Here is a 27748-nt window from a genome sequence, read left to right as displayed (position 1 = left end):
AGATTAATAAACTACATGAAACAAAACCTAAATTAGTTACAAGATACGGCGTTCACACACTTTATTCAAAATGTAAATATCACTACAGATATTCTGATTTAGGTTATGACATGTTCGATGTGCCTGCCACCAATGGCGATGATGTGGCGCAGACGAACAGCGAAATTCTGCATGACCCGCTGGAGTGTCAGAGCATCGACGCTGCCGCTGACCTCCTGAATGGCTGTTTTCAGCTCAGCAATGGTTTTGGGGTTATTGCTGTACACCTCGTCCGTAATATAGCCCCACGAAAAGGAGTCGCCTTTGTGCAGATACGGATAAAATGGTGGCCAATCGAGGCCCATGCCAGTCGTCTCTGGGTATCCCAGAGTCAAAATGAGGTCTCCAAGTGCTCTTCCAGGACATTAAACACTCTTCTGCTTCGATTGGATGGAGCTCTATCTTGCATGAACCAAATATTGTCGAAATCAGCGTCACTTTGGATAATGAAGATGAAATCATCGTCCGAAACCTTCACGTACCTTTCAGTAGTCATCGTGCCATCAAGGAATATTGTAACGATTATTCTGTGGCTGGACACTGCGCACCACACAGTCACCCATTGAGGGTGAAGAGACTTCTCGATCGCGAAATGTGAATTCTCAGTTCCCAAAATGCGCCAATTTTGTTTATTGGCGAACCAATCCAAATAAAAGTGGGCTTTGTCGCTAAACCAAATTTTGCATGCAAATACTAATTTCCATCATGGCTCTCGACCAACCGTGCAGTTTGAACGTCCTAACGCAAACTGTTGAGGAGTTATGACGATTTTATTTCATATAGTTCAATAATTGTCACCCTGTATTAGGCATAAACAAAAAGGCATGTTATAAGGTAGAAATGACTTTACAGTGCAATGTTTTGATTGTGTGTGAACCTACTCTTCTTTGGATTGCACCAGTGGGACTGCTGGCGCTGAAGTCCCTGTCAACATAAGGACTACCATTAACAGTGTCTCATACCTTCAGTCTATGAGCCACTGTGGACAGGTTTGGATCTTAACTCAGGACACTGGCAATGTCTCATCAAAAGAAACATGACATCGCCATCTCTTCTCCCTTTCGCCAACTAGAACACTAGAGCTGAAATTTTTTTCCCATCAACAGGATTCAAATCGGCAGTCTCAGAGCTGAACATCGCCATACGGAGACAGTTTACTATAAAATATACGACACACAATGTTTGTTAGTAATTGCTAGTATTGTAGTGATTAATAGACAGTACAATCGAAAATAGGCTTTCTTTCAAATTTACCTATTGGTCAGTCTGCATATTATGTTCTTAAAACACTATTTTGCATCGGGAATTCGCTGTTTTCATCCGCACAATGAGTAGTCATGTATTTTATTCATTCATAGCATCACTACCGCAAATGCAAAGGAATTTATTGTCATTATTCAAAAAATACGCACACCAAACTTCATCTGCTGGTTGATTTTGCTTCTTCTGATAGCTTCTTTTGATAGCCTTCCAAAAAGTTCATAAAACATTTTCGTAGCTTCTTAGATGATTGCGACATTGAATAATAGTAATCTTTCTTGTACAACTTCTTATTTCATGTATGTAGCGCTACCATACATTCATCGTAAAAAAGAGGAAAGTGAATATAACAAAGAGGGCTTACTTAATCGATAACATCATTTTCTCTAATACTATGTAGAAGTACCCTAAACTAAAACAGTTACTTTCCGTGGTTCTTTTAAGATTAAACATGCACTAAAGTTTATTTGTCATCTCTGAACTTATTTGTATCATTATTTTCTTTTTTAACCTTCATCCTACGAATATTTGGGAGATGAAGAAATCTCTCTTAACATATTTTTTGTTTCCGAACATGTATTCATAAAAGCTTAGGCAGTTCAAGTTTTAGAAATTGGATGGGACACACATAACATCTTTTATGTTTTCTATTTTAAATGTGTTCCTGTCTTTGGTCCACTGTTCGTTTACAAGAGGGAAGACACGTTCCGTGTTAGCCTTATGACAAGGCGTAGAAAAAAGAATTCTGCAATTTTCAGCAGTTCAGAATAACAAGCCACACTAGATGTCTGATTCAAAAAGTCAACTACTGGTTGATTTTGCTTCTTTTACCAGCCTTCAAAAAATTTTGTAAAATTACGAAACTGATGAAAACACAAAGTCTCATTAACACTTACATTTGTTTGTTCGTTGTTTAGGGTAAGTTATAGCGATGACTGATTACCTTTATTCAAACTTAGCATTTTTTTGAGCCAAAAAAAGAGGACATTTTATAGAATTTTATTAAATACGCTTGGTCATATTTTCTTGCCTCAAAAACAGGAAAATGAGTACTTATTATAACCGTGTATGTTTGCATGTAACACCTTTTACTGTATTTGTCTCCCCTAAAATATAACTGATGAGGAGAACACGGAAGGAGTCGTCACCCGATTTCTTTATCTACTCAAGTTCGTAGAAGGTTATTACATGAGTGTTTCTTATCAGTTCACTGGATAAAGAGGGGTAATAGTAATTGTAAAACTACACCCAGGGACGATTCTACAAGTCGGTCAAGGGGGGAGGGTAATGGGGGGCGGGAAGGAGGGAATTTGGGATAATGGAATATCGCTTAACAAAAGGAGAGTTGGGGTCCTCCACCGACAAATTGGTAAAATTTGTTGTTGCTTAAAGTTGTTTTGGGTAACTGTTTTGGAGTTCAGGGTAAAAAAATGTGTATTAATAAATAATAAGACGCCCAGTTCAAATAGCTCTGAGGACTATGGGACTTAAACTTCTGAGGTCACCAGTCCCCTAGAACATAGAACTACTTAAACCTAACTAACCTAAGAACATCACACACATCCATGCCCGAGGCAGGATTCGAACCTGCGACCGTAGCGGTCGCGCGGTTCCAGACTGAAGCGCCTACAACCCACTCGGCCACCCCGGCCAGCCACAGTTAAGTGTCACACATTTATTACATAATAAGTGTGTGTAAGGTATGTTGAAAGGTTAGAATCTTTTGAAATTCCCATATTCTGATATTTCACAATTATTCTTCAGGAATAAGGTGCGTTCCCTTGGATGATACTGATCGTAGAATCTCAGATGCTCCGAACACATCGGGCATCGTATGAAGGCAGGCTTGGCACAGTGACATTTCTTCGTAGGAATCTCACTACGGAAACAAACGTCGTACGCCGTTGAAAACTGCACTGTTGGCAATAATTTCGCTAAAAACTATCCTTAACGGAACAGTTTTCCGAAATCTCGTTCGTGTAATTGTTTATGAATCAGTGTACTCTACAGGAGTTTCACCGAAAAGAATTTCGCATAATTTTCTCATTTTACTTTAATGACATACAGCTGACAGACGAATAAGGACAACGTTATATCTAAGTACACTGGAAAACATTCGTGCAATAGTCTTCTACAGACATGAGTATATAAATGAAAAAAGGAATAATAATCGGGTTTCGAATACGGGACGCAAAATCACGAAGCCGTTAAGCTAATGAATTTGCCACTATTTGGTCGCAAGACACGGAGCGCTGAAAGGCACATAAGATACCTTTAAACTTTGACGTCGCTTTCCCAGAAACGTATCTACTGATAAATCCGAGACATGTGTTCGCTTATTTTGACCCCTCTTCCCCTGAGTGGAGTTTTGGGGAAATCGGGTTATGCCACTCGTGCGTTCTCCTCGGAAACTAAACTGTATTTTACGTAATAAAATACAGTAGAATGAGTCAGGGCTACGTGAAGCAGATTCAGCCTGTCTCTTCTACAACAGCCAGATTGATGATGATAAAAGAGAATAAAACTGAGAGATGTTGCGATTTAATGTTAGTGTAAATGATTCACAATTTATATTTAGGCATTTCCTTCGTCAAACTTCGTTTTACATCGACCAAAGATGTGGTATTTCGTGCTGACACGCTCTTGTAGAACATACATAATTTACTAAGCGCTTGAAATTTCATAACAGTGTGTGTTTTATATTATCCGTGCCTTGCTTATTTGGTGGACAATGACTTACGACTGACAACTGAAGCAATATGTCGCTTATACACTCATTCGACATCGGTTACTGGGTTCACTCAGTTTACACATCATCTGACGAATTTATATGACGGTGAGAAAAATCGTACCCTATTCATACTACAGATCTCCGCGGTTTTCACCTTACAATGAATCTTCATAGCGTAGATTCCTACGCATATTTCCTAATATTAGTCCAAAGAATGTCAACAGGCACCATTTTAACTGTACCGAGCTTTCTAAACAATAGGCTGTTAAATTATTCTATTATTTTTTATGGCATTCTCACCACACAAATTTATTAACTCTGAAAAGAAGTGTTATCATGAATAGCAAGGGAAAAAAGCAAGGAGGCTCTTATTAACTCCAAAACTTGTTAAGCGCTATTCATTAAATTTACATGTTTTCCAAACATCTTCCTCTTGGTCGTGTTTGACGTATGGTCTTCACTCAAGTCCATAATCGCAGTAATCTCCAGTGAGTTGTTGTCTACTTTCGGCCTTCCAATAGCATTTTTGTTTTGATTTGTTTTGCTGAAGGGATTTCTAGATGAGCCTCTTTGCGCTTACGGGTTTGCCTTAAGATCCTTCGCTGCGAGAATTCAACTTTTCGTTACTTGTACACACACAAATTATTAAAAAACTGTTTTCTGGACATGGCAATTTACAGCTTCAACAAGTAAATTTTTCAAAAAAATATTTAAAAAATGTTGTTTTCCTCAGAAAAAGAATCTAATTTAACCCCAGCCACCTGACGTGTATTCCGGATGTACTACAACCTGAGGTCAGTCATAGAGATCACTTGCATATTTTAGATTTTATGTTAAAGTACATTAAAATATTGCAATAAATTAAAGTCACGTCTTTGTTTTCTTAATATTTTAATCACAACACGACTTCATAAGGTGAAAAAGTATACTCATACAAATAAAAAATCAACACTTAACGAAAGTTCACGCATGTTAGGCAAAATTGTAAGAACTTCAAAAATTCGAGATCTGGCAATACAAAGCCTTATGATATTGTCGCAGAAGCTGAGTAGCACCGTGGTGTAGTGGTTATCATACTGAACTGTCGCGTGGAGGGTCGTGAGTTCAAAACTCACTTGGACAGTACAATTTCAATTTCTATATTCGGTTCGAGTACATTCAAGAAGTATCCACAAATGTCTAGAATCACTGTACTGGAATCTTCTGTAGCTGCATATATACTGTATGTGTTCTGGTCGGAGGCAGTTCGCTGCGCGCTCTTGTATGTGCAAGCGCTGCATAAACCTTCGTTAAGTGAGGTTAGTGTTCGTCATTCATCTAATTAAACCTTGTTCTACGTGACATTATTCTGGTGGAGACGCTCGGTATTGGAACATGTGATAGCGCACATTATCGACAACACAGTGGCTCCCATCAGGCCACGGCAGAACCGCCGTTTACATGGTGAGAAATCCGAGTTCCAGCCATATTTAACAGATCGCAATCTCTCAGAGACAGAAGAAGAAGAGGACGCTACGATGACAGCAACTGTATGCCACCACATGAGACATCCTTCCGGGTTCTCTGGTGACGATGGCCAAGATCTAAACAAGTGCCTCTAGGTATATAAGTGGATAGCCAATTTTTTACAAATGGGATGACACCGTGTGTTTGCCCTACGCATTTTTCTACATGGAGCGCACTGCCAAGCAATGGTATGAGAACAATGTGAAGTTCATAAGCTGGTAAGTACTCCATGCGGAACTGCGCAAGTATTTCGGCGACACAAAATGACAGAAGTGAAGGCTGAAGATAAATTAAAGTGCAGGGCACAGCTTCCAGGAGAAACTACAGCATCCTACACTCAAGACGCCTTGGAACTGTGTAAAATAGTGGATCCTAGAATGAAGGAGGAAGATAAGGTTGCGCACCTCATGAAGCTTGTTGCTGAGGACATGTATCAAGCCCTACTCCTGAATGAGGTCTCGACAGCAGACGACTTCATAAATTGGTGCCAATATATCGAAACAATGCATCAAAAGAGAATTACACGCAAGCAGTTTGAACGGCTTCCAAACGTCATATCGATGTCTGTGATGGAGGAAGCAACTGATTTCATAAAAGACGCAGAAATGTAAGTCTGTACAAGAATTTGTAATAAAAAAAGTTTTAAACCTCAATATCACTTAACTACATTTTTTGCAATAAATGATCGTTTTCTGAAAAAGTACTGATGGTAGAGAAACGAAATTTTCATAGCATGCCAAGCGTGAGATTTAACAAACATGGAACTAGAATAATTAAAATATCATGAATTGTTTTGTTTTTTGTTCATTTATTTACAAAGTTCTGTAAGAAAATTGAGTGTTTGAAAAAAAAAAGATAGAATGCCCACAATAAAATTTTAGTAATAATTCTAGTTCAGTGTATATAGAAAGGTGCATTCAATAATTATGGGAAATTGTAAGTTGGTTTCTTAAAAAGTTTCCAAGATAGTGGGTCACGAAATTCGATAATTTAACATTGGCGGCATAGAACATACAATGTCCCATTTACGAACCCTGAAAAAGAATGATCGTATTCCCTAAGATCAGACGAACTTGGATATCCGTTCGCATGTTACGGCTAATCCGTCGTCGAGGCAGCTCAGTGTTACCCTTTTACTGTTGGCACGGGGCACTGCGGGTAACCGACACGTTAAAAACTATTAGGATTGTTTGTTGAAATTTTCGTAATTGTCTAAATACCTGTTAGCTTTCTTTCTAACAATTATATTAATAATTAAATTAGAATACACTATATTTCAGTTGTCATTGTTGACTAACTGCCAAAAATATACACCGGGGTGTTCAGGACACCCCGTGCCCAGTCTAATGTACCAAGTGTCAGTTGCTTTTAAGTTTAACAGCCGTTTCATTGTTGTGTTTCATTCCATATTAATTGAACACATTGTTGCCTAGTGCCGCAATTCCCAAGTGAAATAAAAGTCTCGGTGTCATTTGTCTTTCTGTCACTGTACTGTAACAACTCTGTCTACAGTTACGTGTACGTATGAAGGAAACGAAAAACGAATACAGAGGTTACTTCAACAAGTAGAAGGAGAAGAAACAGATGATAAACCAGATTCGTGATCATGCGATGCGTACGAAGAACTGGAACATAGAGCTCGTACACAGATGAATCGTGACGATAATGTAATAAGTTTTGAAACTAATAATTTCTTCTTGCGGAAAGACAAATCACCAAAATGGATGAAGAACCCTCCACCATGAAATATAGGGACACGACCTCAAAATACTTTTTATTCATCTGCGGGGTGTGAGAGGTGCAGCAAGAATTGCGCAATCGATCTTAGAGTGCTATTGAAATTTGATGAATATAAGTTCGAAAAAAAAAAACAAAAAAAAAACTTTTGGATCAGAGAATTTTGCCTACAAGCGAAACGCCAAAGAGACGGTTGTAGTTGAAATTAAGTTTTTTTTTTAGTTACGTATTTTGGCCGGTTTTTATCGCTCTCGACATGTGAACCAAATAACCTCTGGGATGCAAATCGTTTTGGATCTGAGATATTTCACACTACAAAGAGTTTCTCCCCGCTCCTATTCCTTTTCAGATATATACGGTTTGATGACGTACATAGCAGGCAAGAGAAAAAGAAAATAGTTGCTCCTGCACCGATTACGGAAGTAACTGAACTGTTCAAGGCGAAATGTAACAAGAGCTACACGGTGGTCGAATGTACTATAGTGGATGAATAGTTCGTGTCTTTAAATAGAGGAAAGTGTAATTTTCGCTATTATAGAACAAGCAAGTCATCGAAGTATGGTCTGAAAATTCTAACAGTCTATGATGCCAGGCTTTAGTGCGCTCTTGGCATGGAGATACTTGTCGGGAAAAAATATAAGATGTGCCATATAATATTCTAGACATGTCGCAAGATTCACCTGAGAAAGACACTTGTGGGAACTAATCGTAAAATAAGAGCAAAAACTGGTTTACAGTTGCAGCTTGTGCAAAGAGCTGTGAAGAAGAAACTTACTTTGGCTGGAGCCATTCGTAAATATAAAACCGAACTTTCTCCTGAATTTGTGAATGTGAAGTAAACAGTAGCTTATCTGGATTCCAGTAGGATGTAACAATCGCCTCGTGAGTACCGAAAAACAGAAAGAAGGCGATACTTCTTTCATATATGCACATAGATAATAAAATAGATGACCGCACAAGAGATGAAAAGAAGCATAAATTATCACAATGTACAGTTCCACAAAAAACAGGAGTCGGTATTTTGTATGAAATGTGTGCCACCTCTCCACGTCAAGAAAAACAAGACGCTTGCCCTATGCAATATTTTTCCGTATATTGTTTATTTCTGGATTAAATGCTCAAGTAATATTTACCACAATCAATGGGACCACTAATATTGTCAGAAACTTGGTAGAAAGAGAATTAACCAGGTATACACACGAGTGCTGCGACGTCATGCCCGCACAAAGCTATCAAACAGAAATTGACTAGGGTGACAACACGAGAAGATGATAACCAATGAGCATCACCAGAAAAACAGTGAAGTGGACGGTGAAAGAAACAAGAAGGGAAGTTGTACAAAGCGCCCGAGAAAAAAAAAGACGTGCAAACAAAAAGATTCTGTGTGATGCGCTTACGGTTACGATATGTAATGATTGTTTCAATAAAAAAAGTATCCGATTTTGAATGAAACATAAAATAATGTACAAAACGTTGAAACATACCATAACTAATAACTTAGATATCTACATCTACATCCATACTCCGCAAGCCACCTGGCGGCGTGTTGAACACGGAAAGAAAGAGGTATTAATTTTTTATATTACTGTTTGTAAGGTTAATAATTACATTAACATCAACATTGCAAAAAAGTGTGTGAACCTGTGGTAGATTTTAAGGCCTCAGTACGATAATACTACAACATAGACTTTTCCGGCTGTAACATTACTTATAATCTTAAAGTTTGGAATGTTTCCAACATCCCCCGCCAGTACTAACGTTGTAATATAAAACACCAGTCTATAACGGTTAAACTCTCACATGTAGAGGACAGCTCAATGGCGCTTCGTCCAGTTGGAAAATGAAATTTTCGGTACGTCCTCGCAATTACGGGAAAAGCCATAATGGACGTAGCAGCTCCATGAGGGAGAACCGTAGCGGGAACCACGGTGACCCAGCAACTTAACAGCTGGCCTCAACTTAAAGTTTTATAGTTTCGATGCGAAACAAAAATTCACCCCAAGGTTCTACCTTCGTTCAAATAGAAGACATAGCCTTGTGAATGGGATGAATGTTTCTGAGACATGCTGTTTGTCATACGAATAGCTTGGTGCCCTGTTTGTGTTTCTCAAATGTCGTTGCTCCAGAAATGTAGATAAATTCTGACTTCCAGATAATCTAGCCTTATATGAAAAACATAACTTATTAATTCCGCATCATACCGATTTACTTACCATTTCGTTACCGGTCGCAAAACAGCCCTCTAGTGAAATAACAATTTAAAGTCTGCTTTAGAATGTGCTAATTAATATAATAGTTATTTCTGTATCTCTAATCCAGTATGTTAGTGCATTATTTGAGCTCCAGTAATCTGATCAAACAAAAGTCGTCATGTAAAACAAACTAGCTTTAGGAATGAATATGGCGGCACAAATAGCTTCCGTTTTCCATTCATACACACGATTTGTCAAGTTTGAAATTGATCAGTATTATACCTAAAAACACAGCAGAATTGAGAAGTAATTTCCGAACATACAAGAAATTTGTAATTTGACCCTAGATGTAGTTCACTATGCAAATGAAAGCAAACGTCGGTCGCGTGACGAATGATGCGCTGCTTCAGTATACCAGTGATTACTTAAATGGTTACGTCATGTAGTATATAAATTCAAAATACGGAGTTACAAGGTACAGGATCAAAATTACAACATGTAACTGTAAATTACATGTGCCTATGGTTTTGAAAACGTAATAACTACATGAATTTCTATGCTACAGAGTGCAGCGTTCAAAATGCAGCCAACATAACCAACAAAATGGTGAAGATATAACAGTATTAGGCCAGCTAAAGGTGGGTGAAAACCCGAAACAAGTCTTGGGTTAAATAAATGTACATAAAAAAGGCTGGTCGCAACCTTCGTAAAAGTAATTTAATCCACAGCCACCGAATTCTCGCGGCAGTGTCATGGGTACTAGATAGGCCACACAAGCCGCAGTCGGTCATTGACCCCGCCAATCAGCCTGCTCCACTTTCCGGCTATGAGTTCCTCCCCAGCTGTTGTTGTTGTTGTGGTCTTCAGTCCTGAGACTGGTTTGATGCAGCTCTCCATGCTACTCTATCCTGTGCAAGTTTCTTCATCTCCCAGTACCTACTGCAACCCACATCCTTCTGAATCTGCTTAATGTATTCATCTCTTGCTCACCCTCTACGATTTTTTCCCTCCACGTTTCCCTCCAATGCTAAATTTGTGATCCCTTGATGCCTCAGAACATTTCCTAACAACCGGTCCCTTCTTCTGGCCAAGTTGGGCCACAAACATCTCTTCTCCCCAATACTATTCAATACCTCCTCATTAGTTACGTGATCTACCCACCTAATTTTCAACATTCTTCTGTAGCACCAGATTTCGAAAGCTTCTATTCTCTTCTTGTCCAAACTATTTATTGTCCATCTTTCACTTCCATACATGGCTACACTCCGTACAAATACCTTCAGAAACGACTTCCTGACACTTAAATCTATACTAGATGTTAGCAAATTTCTCTTCTTCAGAAACGCTTTCCTTGCCATTGCCAGTCTACATTTTAAATCCTATCTACTTCGACCATCATTAGTTATTCTGCTGCCCAAATAGCAAAACTCCTTTACAACTTTAAGTGTCTCATTTCCTAATCTAATTCCCTCAGCATCACCCGACTTAATTCGACTACATTCCATTATCCTCGTTTTCCTTTTGTTGATGTTCATCTTATATCCTCCTTTTAAAGACACTGTCCATTCCGTTCAACTGCTCTTCCAAGTCCTTTGCTGTCTCTGACAGAATTACAATGTCATCGGTGAACCTCAATGTTTTTATTTCTTCTCCCTGGATTTTAATACCTACTCCAAATCTTTCTTTTGTTTCCTTTACTGCTTGCTCAATATACAGATTGAATAACATCGGGGAGAGGCTACAACTCTGTCTCACTCCCTTCCCAACCACAGCTTCCCTTTCATGCCCCTCGACTCTTATAACTGCCATCTGGTTTCTGTACAAATTGTAAATAGCCTTTAGCTCCCTGTATTTTACCCCTGCGACCTTTAGAATTTGAAAGAGAGTATTCCCGTCAACACTGTCAAAAGCTTTCTCTAAGTCTACAAATGCTAGAAACGTAGGTTTGCCTTTCCTTAATCTTTCTTCTAAGATAAGTCGTAAGGTCAGTATTGCCTCACGTGTTCCAACATTTCTACGGAATCCAAACTGATCTTCCCCGAGGTCGGCTTCTACCAGTTTTTTCATTCGTCTGTAAATAATTCGCGTTAGTATTTTGCAGCTGTGACTTATTAAACTGATAGTCCGGTAATTATCACATCTGTCAACACCTGCTTTCTTTGGGATTGGAATTATTATATTCTTCTTGAAGTCTGAGAGTATTTCGCCTGTATCATACATCTTGCTCACCAGATGGTAGAGTTTTGTCAGGAATGGCTCTCCCAAGGCCGTCAGTAGTTCAAATGGAATGTTGTCTACTCCCGGGGCCTTGTTTCGACTTAGGTCTTTCAGTGCTCTGTCAAACTCTTCACGCGGCATCGTATCTCCCATTTCATCTTCATCTACATCCTCTTCAATTTCCATAATATTGTCCTCAAGTACATCGCCCTTGTATAGACCCTCTATATACTCCTTCGACCTTTCTGCTTTCCTTTCTTTGCTTAGAACTGGGCTTCCATCTGAGCTCTTGGTATTCATACAAGTGGCTCTCTTTTCTCCAAAGGTCTCTTTAATTTTCCTGTAGGTAGTATTTATCTTACCAGTAGTGAGATAAGCCTCTACATCCTTACATTTGTTCTCTAGGCACGCCTGCTTAGCCATTTTGCACTTCCTGTCGATCTCATTTTTGAGATTTTTGTATTCCTTTTTGCCTGCTTCATTTACTGCATTTTTTTATTTTCTCCTTTCATCAATTAAATTCAATATTTCACTCTATTTTCTCTGTACAGCTCTTCTTCTTTTTCCTCTGCCGTTGTGGCACTGTTGGTGGTTTCGTCAGCCTTCAGCACATTTACGAAGTAGTTTGTCCATTCCTCTATAGCTATCATTTCATCTGTTATCATTTGTCCTGCCTGACCTTTGATCACGTCGATATTTCCTTTCTTAACGGACCTAACTGTTCTGTAAAAGTCTGTTGTATTGCCTACTGTTCGATCCTCCTCTTCCAATGTTAATTTGCAGTTTACATAATTTCGCTTAACTGCTCGGACCTTTCTTGCTTCGTTAGCTGCTTCAATGTATTCCTATTTCGTTCTTTCACCTTGCTCTTTTGACAGCTGCAACACTTTGGCCACTTTTCTCCTGTTGATTGCACCTCTACACCTGTTCTGAAACCATCATATGGCACATTAAGGCAGCAAAACCATTTCGAATTTCAATAGTATATCTGTCCTTCATATGGTCCTCTTCCACGATATCTCTGTTCATTTTTTAATCTACTCCTCTTCTCCTTCAGTTACAGCATTCAATCTTTTCACGAATAGTTGTCAACACAAGGTAATGATCTGATCCTATTTGTGCACGTCTTTCAGATTTTCATTCTCAATAACGCTTCTGAGTCTATTGTCCTTTGTTGTTGTAGGAATCGTGTAGGCTAAGAGGACCAATGGATCGTCTCAGAAAAGTCTTTCCTCCTTCTTCGGGAATGGGGCCACCAAGGACACACTTTTACAGTGTAAGACTGCATATTCATATACTGGTTCAAGGTTTTTGTAGAAACTAATTTTTTCCACTGTCATCTTTATCTCTCTTTGTGTTCTGTAGGCACATTATAATTATGACACCACTGTTAGGACGTAAAACATTCATTCTTATGCGCACGTTTTTTCATTGACTGTCTCGAAGACTAAAAAAGTAGCTGTATAACTTACCTTTTTGCATCCCTTCTCTGTGGCATCTCATCCGTCGCAGTGCTACTATGTCCAGCCAGAACCTATTCAGTTCTTCATCCAGCACTTCATCGGTTCCGTGAAAGTCTAGCGTTAACCTTTGACTTCCTGTGGTTGTTTTCATTCTTGTTCCGTACCGAATTCGAGGATATTTCTTGGCGTACCGTAAAAGTTGCCTTTTTCACGGTGTGGTGGAGTTGGTCTCACGTTCATCCCCTAACCTGCAGGACCATGGTAACCCATTTAGTGTCTACCATTTAGTGTCTGCCCGGCTTGGGAGATCCTACCATTCGCAAAGCTACCACCGGCATAGCTCGCTGCATCGGTTGACCATGCAAGCCCAATCATGACGACAAGGAAAGGATAGTCAATGGGGGACCAGTCTCATGCATAAACTAAGACTGAAGAAAATGTTCAAATAATAGACTATAAAAATACATTACAGACTATGAAAGCTGTTCATCCAAAAATATATGGGCTTCTTCGACATCCTGATGTAAGTTTTCCGTGGTTTCTCGAAATCTTTCGAGGCCTCTGACACGGTGCTTCTAATCGTCATTGGTGGAAGCTTCTAGTTTCCTTGTCTGTTATTAAAATTTACACTATCGGTTTATTACTATTATTACCATTAGTCTGTGCAAAGATATCTTCAGTCTCGCATTCTATACTTTCACATTTCATTTTTTTTCCGTTATGCCCCAGAGCTATCTCGCAAACGTCATACGATTTAAGTCGATATTCAAGTTTGCAAGTCGGCTAGTTGTGAAGCACCTAACTGAATTCTAGATGCAGATTTCTGTATATCCCTTGCGATTACAGTCCGCTAGCCTGTTTATTTTGAGTAGCAGAAGTCTGTGAACGTGCCTCAATAAGCTCCACTGCGCTTCTCTTCAGCGTTCCATTAATTTTCCCAGATCGTCAGAAGGCACCAAGTTTGGATGAACCCTGAGCTTGAATTAAGCACACTGGACTCGCATTCGGGAGGACGACGGTTCAATCCCGTCTCCGGCCATCCTGATTTAGGTTTTCCGTGACTTCCCTAAATCGCTTCAGGCAAATGCCGGGATGGTTCCTTTGAAGGGGCTCGGCCGATTTCCTTCCCCATCCTTCCCTCACCCGAGCTTGCGCTCCGTCTCTAATGACCTCGTTGTCGACGGGACGTTAAACACTAATATCCTCCCCTCCTTGAATTAAGCCCTCGGTGAATCTGCCTCTAGCCCCGTAACTGTCTTCGAAGCTCACTACTAGAAGAAGTAGGCAAAATCCTAGAGGCTGTCAAACAACTGAAGGTCTTCGCACGAACCAGCGTCACACCGAGGACACCACGAGCGAGACGCATGACAGATCCAGCTCAACACCACTGGCACCGAAAACAGCAGATCGGGATGCTGACTAGCGACAAACTGATGAAACAAGGATCTCGAAAGTAAGGTAGGACGATTACCGGTAAAACCTGAGCTGTGTATCGACTCGTGCTACACCTTGTGTTTGGATTGCATTTGTTTTCCTTTTCTTCTCCTGACATGTTTGTTTGATATGTTGTCTGTCATTAAGTGGCTGCTTGGTTGTCTTCTCCCTCGGCTATCGATATCTGCGTTTTTGCTTCCGGGAAACTACTATGGAGGACGTGAGATCTTTGACCGGTTGTAACCTCGGGTGGTGGCGCGGAGGTAAGGGCATTGCGCGAAGAGAATGTGGTGGACACGGGAGGATAGTGTGGCTCTCCAGCGCGAAGCAGGCGTGGTCCGTTGAGTCGCCACGTGATGTATGTCGATTGTGTATAACGAGCAGGTCGAGTTGACGGAAGAGCTCCCCGCGTGTTGGTTGTATACAGAATCGCCCCACGAGTAGTTGCTGTTCATTTCGCCTTGGTGGGACATTAACAAGCTTCTTTAAATCCTCCGTTTCAACACTGGAGTTTAAAAGGAGACACCTAACATGAAGGAGCGGTCAATACCCGTCAACGTTGCAGAGAAGACGAGAACTCCGGTGACAGAGCGTGTTGTCGCGTGACCGTGGCGTGTTGGGTACGCTGGCGACGCGTGCGCGGTCGAATGTGTGGATCCTTGCCGTCGGAGGTCGTGTACTGCCCGTTCGAGCATAATTGCAAGTTAAGTTCGTGGAAGGTTTAATCATTATGTAATAATTTTGCGTAACCAGCGTCTCTTCTGCCTTGTGGCCTCCGGCGACCGGGTTTCCTGTCCCTGGCACCCGTGTAATTGAAGATAGTGATTATTTTTTTTTTTTTTTTTTTTTTTTGGCTGTAGCGATTATGTAAGAGTATTTCGGACGCTCATAGTGTATAGAGTCTTCGACATTCTAACTTGTTTGACCATACCGGCAATGTCTGTGACACCTGACGTCTGTGTCATATGATGGTGCATTGTTGCTATGGAGGTTCACTAGTCCACCATGTATTGTTGCAGCTTTGTTCGCCTTCAAATGAAGAGCACGCGTTACCGCTTAAAGGTCCGGTCGAACACGTCCAGGCCGTGACAGAACCGCGCATCGGGTGAGTGACGCTGGAGCTCTGGCCGTTCCTTTGTGAACTACATGTAATCGAGGCTCGTCTGTGTTTGTATTGTCACTCGGAAGTGGTGGACTGTGTTTCTGTTTGTGGAAGTTGTAAATATTTTCGGTAATTTTCGTAATAGTGAATTAGGACTTATAGCAATTACTTTAAAGGAAGAAGAAAAAGAAGCAAGACAGTAAAAGAAGAAGTACGTGGATCCACAGTGCTTGGAAAACTAGACCACTACAAAAAGAATTTCGAACATTATTCAAAAAGATTTCGCGCTTGCAGCCAGTCCAGCATATGCGCTGCTCTTCAGCCGAAAGACGTAGAACAAACAATAGAAGACATTTAAAAACAACAAAGGAGAAAACATGGTATACATAGATAAAAAAGGGAAAACATTGTGGAAGACAATAGACAAAAAAGGGGCGACTGTGAAATAGAGATAAAATCCATAAAAAAGTGGAGCACATAAAAAGACACACACTGGGACAATTAAAAGAACACATGGCGCAGTATGACCAGAGCATAAAAGTATCAACAGATGGCGTAGCACATAACAAACACTGACAGTAACACTAAGTATAAGGGCAGCACAAAATTAAAATCACACCTCTCGATGCACAGGAGAAACAGCACTAAACACAACACTGACCAAGCACACTGCCAATGATTGAAATGGAGGATCTGTCAGGTGCCAGGAGATGAGGGAGAAGGGAAGAAGGAAGGGAGGGGGAGAGAGGGGGGAAATGGGCGGGGGGCGCGCTGAAGAGGGCCAGGTAGGGAGGGACATGGGAGGGAAAGAGGTAAGGGTGGGATGCAGGGTCTCAGCGGGGGAAGGAGGAAAATCCGTTCTGGGAGAAGGAGGGGAGAGGAGAAGGGGGGCCCTGGGTAGGGGGGAGGGAGTACAGGACCAGATTATAGTTGGAAGGAAGGATATATGCCACGGTGAAGTTCATCATCCGGGAGGGGGAGACACTGGAAATTGCCCTGATGAAGGGGATGGAGGGTGTGGAGGTGGAGAGAGGAAGGGATACAGTGATAGAAGTGCGGCAATGGGGAGGGGGGGGTGCAGAGAAAGGAGGAAACCAGGAGGTGGGGGGGATCAAGCCTGCAGACAATGTAAAGGATGTGAAGATGTTGGAGGAACAGGAGGAGGTGGGGGAGGGGGATGAGTTCATACAGGACCTGTGTGGGGAACGAAGGCAGATACGGAAGGCAAGGCGGAGCACATGGCATTTGAGGATTTGGAGGGACTTATAAAAGCTGGTGGGTGTGGAGATCCAGGCAATGCTGGCATAACAGAGGATAGGATGAATGAGGGATTTGTAGGTGTGGAGGCTGGTGGAAGGATGCAGACCCCATGTCTGGCCAGACAGGAGTTTCAGGAGATGGAGGTGGGAATGCGCTTTCTGCTGGATGGTCTGGAGGTGAGGGGTCCAGGTGAGGTTGAGGATGAGGCCAAGGTATCTCAGGGTGGGGGTAGGGGGAAGACGTTCTCTGCTCCAGCTTACATAGTTTGCTGATAGTACTGCTGCGCATGTGCTGCAGTCATGGAGACAGAAGGGCCACACCGCCCAGCGACAGCGCCCTCGCTGGTGGAACTGCAATACTCAACTGCCATTGGTATTGTCACTGGCCACAGCTATCGAAGTCTTCTGGCGTCTTCGTCTGGAGCAAATTTCAGAGATGACGGGATTCCATGCCTTATTCAATTCGTAACCAGTGTCACGGTTCATAAGTTTCCCACAATGCGTATTTCAACGGATTCTTTGATAATGGAGTCCAGAGGAAACAGAGACACTACTAGCTAGGGCACAGCCACCTGTGATAAACTAACATACACCAACAAGCGGCAGACGTCGACAAGCCCCTGCATATCAGCAACATTGACTGGTAATTACCAGCTGCTGTTTGAGCCAACCAACAGACCACAGCAGGGACACCGACGAGCTCGCCCACTGACGAACCAACAATTCGCCAAGATCACCCTACACCCTACACTGTGCATCCGATCACCTATCGGACACAAAAAACGATGATAAACCTAACTCTTGCAGGTTGCTGACGCTGAACGAGAGCTCAACACCGGCACCCAGCGGCAGCCGCCGGGCAACACCACCGCACAACATCAAAGGTATCGACATGCATGATAGCCACTACTAACAAAGCCTACCCCTGCACAACCTATCGCAGGCAGCAAGACATCCGCAACTGCTCTTACCACCTGACCTAACTATCGCAGAGGTTTTTTTCCCCTGGCTTTTGCCCTGGCACTTTTCTTCCTCTGCCCTGCAAACCGCTACCCTTCGTTCGACTTCGACCCAATCTATCTCCAGATGAGCGCGTATTAATGGTTAGCCTTAACGAGACGTACGCAAACATCACAATACCGACATCCTGCGACACCTCACTTTAGTGAAAACTAACCCTTGCGCAGAGGTGGCAGTAGACCTATTGAGTTGGCCATCATGCCGGTGTGGGCGTGGAGGGTCTCCACCTCTATAAAAAAGAAAGGAAACAGACTGTTCAAAATATTTCTGGTTAAACATAACATAAGTTGAGGAAGAGCATGTAGAAACAAAGCCTCTGCAAGAGGTACTTGCGTTAAAAGGAAAACTACATCGAAACTCACTATAAGATCTGAACTACTTAAGTGGAGAGCCCCCAGTCTGTTGATAAAATCAGCAGAGTTCTGTATATGATGTGAACATTTGCCAACCAATGGTCTCAGCAAAAAAGCTAGATGTTTGGCTAAATCCCGTCATCTCCAAAATTTGCTCGAGACGAAGACGCCAGAAGACGTCGATAGCTGCGGCTAGCGACAATATCGACAGCAGCTGAGTATTGCAGTTACACCAGCAAGGGTGCTGTCTCTGGACGGAATAGCCCTTCTGTCTCCATGACTGCAACAGTGCGGCAGTACTAGCAGCGCACTATGTAAGACGGAGCAGAGAATGTCCTCCTATGCCTCACTCATCTCCTCTCCCTCCAGCTGTAAGTAGGCTGTTTAGGTTTTTTTATTGGTAACGCCACCTCTGTATGAAAATCACTGGCTGTGCTGTGTGCAGTCTGTGGCTGCTTTGCATTGTTGTAATACTCGCCATTGTAGTGTTAGGCAGCTGGCTGTGAACAGCGCGTAGCGTTGCGCAGTTGGAGGTGAGCCGCCAGCAGTGGTGGATGTGGGGAGAGAGATGGCGGAGTTTTGAAATTTGTCATGAACTGCTATATTTATATATGATGATATCAAGGTAAATACATTGTTTGTTCTCTATTAATTTCTTTCATTTGCTAACTATCCCTATCAGTAGTTAGTGCCTTCCATAGTTTGAATCTTTTATTTAGCTGGCAGTAGTGGCGCTCGCTGTATTGCAGTAGCTTGAGCAGCGAAGATTTTTGTGAGGTAAGTGATTTGTGAAAGGTATAGTTTAATGTTAGTCAGGGCCATTCTTTTGTAGGGAATTTTGAAAGTCAGATTGCGTTGCGCTAACAAAATATTGTGTGTCAGTTTAAGCACGGTCGTGTGTATAATTGTTCAAAGGGGACGTTTCATATGTCGACCCTTAGCCTAGGATACCTCACTGGAATCTTCTGATTTTTCTTGTAGTTTGTGTATTTAGTGTAGCTTTTGTTTATTGCTAGCGCGTAATTGTAGAGAGAATCTCCTTTGTAGTAGTAGCCTTTCATTGTTGTACAGTAAAACAGTTGTGGCATGCATATAGATTTGCACCAAGTATTTCGCAGCTACGCTTGCAATTAACTAGATATTATTTTCAGTGCTATGTTAATGTGTTCTCCTATTTTTGCACTTCAAATTGTGTTTTTCTGTGTTGTCGTGTGAAATACTGTGACAATAATGGCGTGTGAAAAACGTAATACTAGGCTCCAAAGTAAACTGAGAAATGACAGTGAAAATGAGAGCAGTGTGTTAGCGCCACCGAGTAATGAATTAACTGATTTTCAAAGTAGTAATTTGGTAATTGTGCATAGGGAAATGGAGCGGGCGGCAAACAGTGGCGTGGACAGTGAAACAATTAGTGAAGAGGGAAGCATTATCGATCGATCGGTCGGCAACAGCTCGCCTCAGGAATCCGAAATGACAGGACACAATTTCGCAAATACTGTAGATTCAGGTTTTGGGTCATCACCGTTTTCTCAAATAAGTCAAGACACATTTTCTGCTTGTCAAAATGTGAATGTTGCCGGTGCAAATGCACTGCCGAAAAGCGTAGAGAAACAGATTCCAGACACTAATACATTATTATTGCAATTAATGCAACAAATGGAACAAAATCAGAGACAAACACAGCAAAAGCTTGAAAAGTTAGACACAATGGAACAACACCAGAGACAAACACAGCAACAGTTAGACACAGTGGAACAAAATCTCAAAAAGTTAGACACAATGGAACAAAATCAGAGACAAACACAGCAACAGCTTCAAAAGTTAGACTCATTGGAACAAACTCTTGAACAAACGCGTGAAGATTTAACTACTGAGTTACATCACATTGAATCGAAATGTCAAAAAGTCTGTAATGACGTAAAAACACAAATTTGTGAGCATTTCCAACCTATTTTTTCGCGTCATGAAAATGTATTACAGAAGCACGAAGCAGCCACAAAAGAACTGCAAACTATTGTTCATGAAAATCATGAGACCTTGCAAGCTAAAATTGACTCAGTTGCATCTACCGATTCGGTTACGCAACTTGCAAGAACTCAGGAAAACTTAAAGAACACAGTAGATACCCTGAAAATTGGTTCAGAAAGACACATGGAGGAAATAAGTACACTATCGGAGAAAGTAGCCGAACTTTCGGATCAGGTCACTAACTTATCTACAAAGGTAGATGATGATCTGAATGACACAAGACCCGTAGCCTTCACTGACACAGAAGAGTATCAACAAATAAGAAAATTCAAACAGAATCAAAATCAAATCAATACACAGTACAAAAGAGAAATCCGGGAAGTACAAGATCAGCTGACACAGGTAATACAAGAATTACGTATTTCAGAGGACACTCGCGCTCCAATACGGGAAGAGGGACATAGAAATACGGAACAACCACAAAATAATAACACAGGACACTTCGGAAATTATGAAAGAAATTGGCAAGGCGCATTGGATTTTGAGATGGAACCGCCGAAACGAAGTAACAATGACCGACATGCGACTCGCCGACATGACGATTTAGACTATAAGCTGTTCATTACTACACGTAAATTCAAAACATTTAAGAATTCTGGCAACGACATTCATCCACAAGCATGGCTCCATCAATTCTCTCATTGTTTTCCTCCCAACTGGTCGTTAGAACACAGATTAGAATTTATGTGTGGCTACTTGGAGAATGAACCAGCTGTAAGAATGCGATCGGTAATTCACGATTGCCACAGTGAAGGAGAGTTTTACCATGCCTTCCTCTCAGCATATTGGTCTCAAGCCACACAAGACCGTGTAAAACATAGCATCATAATGATGAAACGTTTCGAACAATCTGAATTTTCCAGTCTTATGAAATATTTTGAAGACATGTTGCATAAGAATCAGTATCTTTCAAACCCATACAGCCCCTCAGAACTCATCCGCATTTGCTTACTCAAATTGCCTGAACATTTACGACATATTATTTTGGCAGGACGTTGCAAAGACGACATTGAAGCATTTCAGGGACTCTTACAAGAATTAGAAATTGACACTGACAATTGCGGAACGCGAAACCAGGAACACAGCAATTACAGGTCACATCCGTCGCAATTCCGCGATGAAAGAAGTAATAACTTTACACGACAAGGCTATTCTCACAACACAAATCGTGACCAAAACAGACACCACCCGTATGACAACCGTTGGCAGAGTAGTAATAACTACAGGGAAAGATCACCTCTCTGTGGTATTGACTATCACAGAGACAATAAGATAAACAGACAATACAGGAACCAAAATAAATACTATCAAGGGAGACAGAATAACTTTAGACGCAACGGACCAGCGCGCAGTTACGATTCAGGGAGAAATTCTCCACCATGTGACCGACAAGAAAGAAACTATGGAATCTACCGACATGACGACAGACGATATGATCGTAACGACAGACCTGAATTGCATCAGAACTGGTGGGATTCAAACAGAGCAGGGCCCTCTCGTCACGGTGAATTTGTAGAAGTTAGGTCTCCAAATCCCAATAACGACGCGCGCCAACAAAGAGACAATAGGCAATGACTCACACCGCTGGCAGCAACAAAACGTACTTATGAAACTGATGACGCAGCTGCCGTAGCTAGTAATTACGTAAAAATGGAAGACATTAGGGACATCTTACTCCAGGAACACGACGTAAAACTTAACAACATTGCATATCCTGTGATTCACATTACTGTAAATGACGTAAAATTTACGGCAGTACTTGACTCTGGCAGTCCCATCTCAGTAATTAGTGAAACAGCCTTTAGCAAATGCAACAAATCGAACGATTGCCGCACACTTCCGTTACGTAAGATTAAATTACAAGGTGCAATCTTTGGAAAAAGTGTAGATGTACGCCAACAAACCAACTTAGAATTCTTTTGTCAAAGCCACAGCTTCTCTACGAACTTTCTTATTGTTCCATTATTGTCGACGGAAATTATATTGGGAGTAGACTTTTTTAATGAATTCAAAGCAATCTTAAACTTTCACGATGCTGAAATAAGTTTAGAGAAAGAAGGTAAGTCAATAGCTTTGAAATTTGAAGACTGGCTCTCAAACCATGATGAGGAAATTAATCGGCTTTACGTTCTGTTAGACAACAGTTCGGAATTTTCTACGGAACTAGACACTAACAATCACTCTGCAAGAACTGACAGGGATGACATCGATGGCATATTTGAAATTAATGAGTTAATTCAGAATAAAATTCAAACAATTGAGAATTGTAATGACACTGATAGGCAGGACCTTTTTGAGATTTTACAAGCACATTCCACAGTTTTTACTCATAAAACAGGAACAATCAAGGGATTTCAATACCAATTTCGTGTTCGTGAGCATACTAAATTTTGTGTTAGACCATATGTAATTCCAGCACATTATAGGGACCGTGTTAGAACAGAAATACAATCTATGCTCGACGAGGGCATTATTGAGCCTGCAGTAAGCTCATACAACAATCCATTACATGTTGTTGAGAAGAAAAATGGATCGATCAGGCTTGTCTTAGATTCGAGACAAATCAATACGATCATTATTCCTGAAACAGACAGGCCGCAAACGTTGGAAGAACTTCTTCAAAATTTTAATGGTGTAAAAGTGTTGTCTTCCATTGATCTCCGATCCAGCTTTTATCAGATCGAACTTCATCCAGAATGTAGAAAATACACAGCTTTCCTTTGTTTCGGCGTTTGTTATCAGTTTCGGAAACTTCCCTTTGGTTTGAACATTTCTTCAGCAGCATTCATTCGCGGGCTAAATTCCATATTACCTGAGTTCTTAAAACGTCACATCACCTTATATATGGACGATATTCTGATAGCAGAAGCTTCATGGGAACAACATAATCGCACTCTCAACAGTTTGTTACATATTTTTGCAGAATCTGGAATTACAGTTAACTTGGAAAAGTCTGAATTCGGTAGGACAAAGGTGAAGTTTTTGAGACATATTATTTCTTCTGAAGGGATTCAGCCGGATCCTGAAAAGTTAGAAGCAATCAGAGCCATTCCAGTGCCATCCACAAAAAGACAAGTCCGCAGTTTTCTAGGTCTCGTAAATTTTTACCGTCGTTTTCTGAATATGCAAATTCTTGTTACACCAAAACTTTGTTCTCTCACTGGAAAAAATACTATTTGGAACTGGGACGAACAAGCACAATTGGAATTCAATTCTTTGAAAGAAGCGTTACTTCACGCGCCAATCTTAGCTCATCCAGATCTGTCACAAGATTTCTGCCTTAGCACGGATTCTTCTAAAGTCGGTCTTGGTGCCCATTTATTTCAAGAAGCCATAGAAAATGACACTACCATTCAGAAAACCATTGCTTTTGCTAGCCGAGTGCTAACAAAATCTGAAAAAAATTATTCCGTTACTGAATTAGAAGCTTTAGCTATCGTTTGGGCATTTAACAAATTCCGTTTCTTTCTTTCTGGTAAGCATGTAAAAGTGTACAGTGATCATCGTGCATTACAATTTCTTATGTCTTCAAAATTAAATCATGACAGGTTAAAACGTTGGGCATTGTTTCTGCAAGAATTCCGCTTCACAATAGTCTACATTCCCGGCAAGGAGAACATTGTTGCGGACGCACTGTCACGCGCACCGGCTGGGCTTGAGAAAAGTACCACAGAAGGCAACCTCGAGAAAAATTTCAGTATTCTTTACATTCAGAAAGTCGCCTTTGAAAACTTCATCACCACATCTTTAAAGGACATTGCTCATGAACAAGATAAAGATCCGATTTGGAAAGACATCAAGAGCAAATGGCATGAAAAGACACACACACAGATTCGGCATTATTACCTGGTTAGAAACAACATACTCTTCAAACGCTGCACTGTTGATGACAAGCTATGGGTACTTTGCATTCCTGACGATTTTGTTAATAAGCTCGTTTGGTACATTCATTTCAGCTACGCACATTTTGGCCCACGAAAATGTTATCATATTCTTCGAACGACTTGTTATTTTAACAATATGGAAAAGCGAATTCGAAGAGTCTTGTCTATTTGTAAACTTTGTCAAAAGGCGAAACCATCTACTGTCTCACATCGTGCTCCGTTGTTTCCTATTATTCCTTCTAAATTAAAAGAATTTGCGGCTGTTGATCTCTTGGGACCGCTTGTCAGAACATCTAATGGATTTTCGTACGTTCTAGTCGCTGTTGAACTTACTTCAAAATTTGTTTCTTTCACACCGTTACGTAAAGCCACTGGACGGTCTGTATCCAACGCCTTTGTTAAAAGTTTCTTACGTGAAGTTGGACACGTTAGTAAAGTCATTTCAGATAACGGACCGCAATTCAGATCTGCTGTTTGGTCACGCATGCTTCGCAACCATAAAATCAAACCTGTTTTTATTTCATTGTACTCACCACATTGTAACCCCTCCGAACGGATTATGAAAGAAATCAATAAGCTTTGCAGACTTTATTGTCACAGAAAGCATCAGCATTGGGACAGATATTTACACTTATTTCAAAACGTGCTGAATGAAATGCCTCACGACTCCACTGCTTTACCACCTACTCTTGTACTGAAGAATGAAGAACCACCAAACAGAATCAGAGAGCTTGTACCTTTCCCAAATACACGTAAACTTCGACACAAAGACATAATTGATTTGGCTCTTAAAAATATAAAATCTGCAGCAAACAAAAGGAGAAAACTACACGGTAAAGCAAATGCAAAGAAATTGTATATTGGTCAGAAAGTTCTCATTAAAGCTCATTCATTGTCACATAAGAAGAAACACTTCAGTCACAAATTCTTTCTAGTTTACAATGGACCATACAGAATCCGACGTATACCACATGATAATTGTGTTGAAGTTGAAACTCTGCGTACTAGGAAGAGTAAAGGTTTACACCACATTTCACATGTAAAACCGTTTATTGAAAGATAATCTGCTTTTTAACTTAGTCTTTGTCATAAAATTTTTCGCTTCACATTACTAATATGCTTTGTCAGACTTAGAATCTGTTAACATACAACAATGTTTGAAGTTAAATATCCAATCAAGAACCAAGAGAACTTATTTAAACAGAAATGACGAATGCATTGTTATAGTGAACAGACGTCACAGTGTTATTGTGTGTGTACATTCTTGCTTGTTAGTTGTACGATTACGTAACGACTATAAGGCTCACATACTTAGAACATTTACCAGTACTGCTAATGAGATTTTAATGCAACATTTTGGTTTATTTGAAAATACATTCTGAATTTAAAGTGCTTTCTGAGAGATACCAGATGACACAGAGGTTAGTTTATGTGACAGCTACACGATTTTTATCACGAATCCTCAGGGGGGTACACGCTTACTTTGTGTACCATGTGTGTGGCAACCACAAGGAACCCTAGCTAATATGGTATTTGCTTATACAACTTTAGACATCGGTACCATATTTCTCTAACACACAAATTACACAGCTATCTGATCATGTAACTGAGAGATAAACTTTTTTATTACATCAGTGACATATGTTTACGCAATTACAGAGTTGGATTACTTCACACTTACGAAATTGTATTTTGTCTGTACTGTGTGAACCGTTCATATTTTTTTTGGAACCATTGTGATACTATGAGAGCTTTGAATGATGTATTTGGTATGGATTCATGATTTTTAAAGTACGTTTGAGGCAGATGACACTTTTGACATGAGCAGAGAATTTTTTTAATTATTGGAGGAAGCTACGACGATTTTGAGATTTGACTGAGGTGTTATGATGTTATTTTTACGACGACGATGTGTATTATGCTGCTGAGGTATGTTTATGTTCCTGTAGAGAAAATATTGCAAATGCGACACCCTCATTACTTCCATTAACCTTGCTATTGACATTTCCTTGTTGAAAGCATACTGTGGAGCTCGTAATTTATGATATTTACGGAAATGCCTAATGAAATGACGAGAAATATTTTTACATCTGCACACCTGATTATGACAAGCTTCTTTCTACGAGAGTTGAGAGAGTTTCTACTAACTTATGAAATGTCACATGACTATTGAATGATATTTTTATGCTTTGCTTTTCTTAGTTGCTTATTTCATTTGATATCTGGTTTCCAGCTGTGTTGCAGCATTGCTTTTATAAAATGAAATGCATTTGCTAATGTGAACACTTTCTGTCAACAGATCTATTAAATAATTATTTTATGATCCACGTTCTTTAAAAAAGGAGCACTTGGAAAGGAAAGAACAATAAGAAGGAACTAGTAACAGTAACACATAATTTTCTTTTCAAGTACATGGTAATATTTCTTTTTACAATCAGTTGTTGTGGTGCACCACTTTAATTACATAGACATTAAGATGTGATTATACATTTCCCTTATCTGCATTGTTGTTTTTACTGTAATATTTTTTCTGCTTGAGCTTTGTCATGTATAGATATAAGTTTTATATTTTTTATATTTTTTATATTTGCTGCTGCTGTTTGCCAGGCATAGTGCTACTGAATTTTAAATTGTGTTACTCTGTTAAGCTAATTTTACTACTGACTTATTTTTCTTGCTACTGTACATTGGCTCATGTTAGTTGTAATGTTGCATTGCTTGGTAATTTGTATTTACTGTAGCTTGCTTTGCAATTTTCCATTTTTTTTGCATTGCTGTTCGTGTTAATTTGTTATGTGCTGCTGCATTGCCTCGTCCCTTAGTTTAGCATCTGAGCTCAGTAGATTTAAGTTAGCTTAAGAGGGGGTAGCCTCTAAGAGAATGAGTTGCGATGAATTGGAAGAAATGCATTGAGAAAACAGGTTTAGGTAGGATTTTCTTGGAAATAAATGATGAGGTAAGATAATGGAAAATAAAAATGAGGTAAGAAATGTGTGAACATATAAACACAGAAAGCATGCTTAGTTAGAATTTTTTTTGGTGGAAACAAAGGATGAAATAAGAGGAAAGATATATGAAGTTTTGGGTTGGACTGCAGTACCAAATGTTACACTGAAAACGAACCCTGTCCTTTCCTATTGGTGTTATCCCACTATGTGTTTGTGTACCCTTGTGTATTTGTTTTCTTCCTGAAGCTACATTCACTATGATGAGGAATACTGTTATCCTCGAATATAATTGGCATTAATAATATGTTATTTACTTTGTAAAGATGTTAGACATTATTCATTCTGTTTAAATGCTCATGTGTGAAGTTGATGTTTCAATAATTATTCTGATCTTCTATGTATGTACTCATGTCATAATTCCTGTAACACTGACGTATATGTCTATTTCTATTCTTTTGTAAAGCCTGTACTACAAATGTTATCTATATTGTTATGTTTTTAATGATGTATTTTGTACCTTTGTTATTGTATTCTTCTGTTATAAAATTGTAATTGTCACCAGTTCATGACATTAT

Source organism: Schistocerca americana, chromosome 6, assembly GCF_021461395.2.
Source record: "Schistocerca americana isolate TAMUIC-IGC-003095 chromosome 6, iqSchAmer2.1, whole genome shotgun sequence".
NCBI classification, from domain to species: Eukaryota; Metazoa; Arthropoda; class Insecta; order Orthoptera; family Acrididae; genus Schistocerca; species Schistocerca americana.
This window is presented reverse-complemented; position numbering follows the sequence as displayed.